Source organism: Pterocles gutturalis, unplaced genomic scaffold (genome assembly GCF_000699245.1).
Source record: "Pterocles gutturalis isolate BGI_N339 unplaced genomic scaffold, ASM69924v1 scaffold4967, whole genome shotgun sequence".
Taxonomy (NCBI): domain Eukaryota; kingdom Metazoa; phylum Chordata; class Aves; order Pterocliformes; family Pteroclidae; genus Pterocles; species Pterocles gutturalis.
Window position 1 is genome coordinate 50,346 of NW_010115097.1, and position 3,211 is coordinate 53,556.

Here is a 3,211-nt window from a genome sequence, read left to right on the forward strand (position 1 = left end):
GGAACGGAGAGGAAATCACAATTAAATGGCATTCTGAAGGATGAGACATATGAACAGTCAAAACTGTACTGAAATACCATACACCACTTGCATCAATATGCCCTCTCCCCTTCTTTTTTTAAATAAGGACAGAAAACATTTAAAGTTCACAAGCATGCCAAGTTAAGTGTTGAAACACAATACAAAGATCTTCTGTTAAATCAAACAGTGACTTGGATAACTTATCAAGATTTGAAGAAATAAAGAAGAAGTCATGGCAATACTTCTCCCTGAATAGCAATAGCAGAGAAAATTTAAAATACTTCACAGTAAAGATTTAGTTATAATATTGCCCAACCAAGAAGTTTTAGCTAGTAGAATTTACCAAAAGGCATTTTTGTCTCACCTTGTTACTGCCAAAAAAGCAGTTAGTACACCTCAGAAACCTAAACCCAACTCATAAATTCAGTTTTAAACCATCAACATCTCTCCTAGAGCCTTCATCTGTGATGTAGCTTCTCAACACAAAGCACTGAATTATAAGACACGCTATGATGAAATAATATCTTTTATGTCACTCTGATTTGCCAAGTGGGCAAATGGAATTAAGACCAATAGGTGTGAGGCAACGGTCCCTAATCTCCGAGGTCAGTGCTGGCTTTTTGCTGCGTGGTCCCACCCAGTCAATCAGCTGCAACGTAGAAGACATCAGGTCTTGGTGAGAACTCCACAACCAAGTGCTTCTACCCTCAAAAGGCACGGGGCCACGTCTCCCCTTCCCACAGTGTGTGCCCAACATACACAGCGGGATCAACCATGATGACCGACGTGCACGCTTCAGGCAGTGAAAGCCGAGCGGTGTTTGGAGCTCAAAGCACTGATGCAGTCTCTGTTTAACACACCGGTGAACCAGAACACACCAGCAGACTGGCTAGCCTATCCTGATTTTTATTTTATTGTCAACCCACTATTGTTAAAAATAAAAGTTTCTGAACTTTTGAATTTAATTTTGCCTTTTAAATTACAAATATAGTTGATTCATCGATGCCTACTGACAACCTACAGCAAAACCCAGCAAATATTGACAGACTGAGGCACCTCAAAGTGAAGCTAACTGCATAGTTTTAATGGGATATGAAGCAACAATCTGGTTTCTGCAAAGGGAAAGGGTTGTTAGGATGCAAAACCATTAACAAAAATACTGGAAGGGAGGAATAACTGGCTTCTACTTCTGTTTTTACCTTGTCAAATACCACTAAGAGTGTGTCATTAATCTTTATGCAAGCCTCAACATTTAAAATGGAAAAACAGAGAGGGAGACAGAAGAGCTAGAGAGTCAGAAGGCTCACTTCAAAACTGAGGAAGGGTCAGGAGGATGACAGAGCGCATTTACTTGCTTGTGTACCCATCTGATACTTTCAAGAGAGACAGGTGTATTTGACATCATGCTGAAGATCAGATTTAAACAGAAAAGGTCTTCCATAGCTGTCAGTTTCACACACATTTATTTCTATCACTCATTACCACCTTTATTTCTATATATTCACAATAATTTTGATACACAAGCTATTGCCTTGTAGCCATACCCGTACTCCTCATTCTCCTACATGAGGGTATAACAAACAGAGTAGCTATAACCCTGACTTCTTCCGGGGGATAAAACCTTTGTCACCTGGGCACTCTACCCAACAGTGGCAGAAGGTGGGGTCGGGGTGACTGGCATGCTGGTAGAGGCTTCCATCACCTCCTCAAACACACACAACCCAGACCTGACTGTACAGGGAACAAAGAAGTTGCATCTCTCAGGGTGATGAGGATTATTTCCAAACTGAAAATTGCTGCAGCCCTCTTGAAGTGCAGCACAGGATGTCAGAGTCGAGCGCAATACTGGCCATACTGGGCATCCCGCATTACCACCTTCAGAAACTTGACTTTGACGCATTCCCAAAATAGGCAGAGGATGCTGCTGACGCTTTTTGGGAAAGAGCCTGGGTGTTCAATGGGAGAAATGCACTAGCCAGCTGGTAACACTGTGAGATGCAGCATGTTAACTATTATATTCTTTGGGCTGCGATGGCCTGACCTTTACAACTCCCAGCTATGGCAAGAAACAGATGAGGCAACAGATTGAACAATTTTGTTCTGTCAGTGCAATAAAGCAGAAGTCCTGGATTTATCTCATACGTGCCATTCCTTTTCTTCTGCTGCCAAGTCTAGCTTTGAAGGACCGTAGACAAGCTGAATTTGATAAAAATTCAGAAACTACAGTAAAATTAACTTTGCACAAATATTTTCCTTACACACGTCTTCTCTACAGTCAGGGTTTCTTATCTATTAATTCTCTGAATCAGATCACCCTATCCACCTGGGCAGCAATCACGCTGTAGGTTTAGTGACTTTGGATCTGGCGGGAGCATCTAACCGTAAATACCTTTTCTAGGGGCTGAGCGGACATCTGCAGTAGGTCTGGCCAGGCTAGACTGATGTATGGCCATACCAGGACAACCTTGGCTTAACCTAGAAAAGCAGGAACATGGTGGAAGCAAGGCAAGAAGAGAAGGGGAAGCACACAAAGGCAGCTCTGAGCCCACTGCACAGAGAAAGGATCTGCTTATCACCAGCTCTGCCACCCCCTCCACAGGAACCAAACTCTTAAAGGAGAGGGGCAGCTGGCATTTACAACAAAAGCAAGTTTATTTGGGGCCCAGTTTAGGCATAATATGCCTATAATGTAACTCCTATATCCATTTTGAGTGCTGACAAATTCTTTTCATACGGAATTGTCAGGTCTTCAGGAAATCTGTTACTGAATCTCACAAGACAAAACGCTGCTGTTGAAAGAAGCCATGAGCAAAGCACCAGCAGTATCCATGGTCTGAAAGCTTCTGAGAGGAAAACACACTGAAAAAGCAAAGAATATTCAAGTATATAATAGAGTTTAGTTTCGGCATGTTAAGAGAGATCACATTTAATATACGCTGTTATCATATTGCAGTTAGTGTGCTGCTGTATCACTATACATTTGTGTTCATCCACAACAGCTGCAGTAAGAAAAGAAAACCGACATTTGCTAGTGAACTTCTGAACTGCTGTTAATACAGGATACACTGTAATTGTTAGCTGTACAGAAAGCAATCTTATTAGATGTACATGTGCAGTCTGGAAAACCTCACCTTAGTAGGGATCGGAAGGACTGGCTACCACTTTTTCAAGCAGAAAGAGTACAGGAATG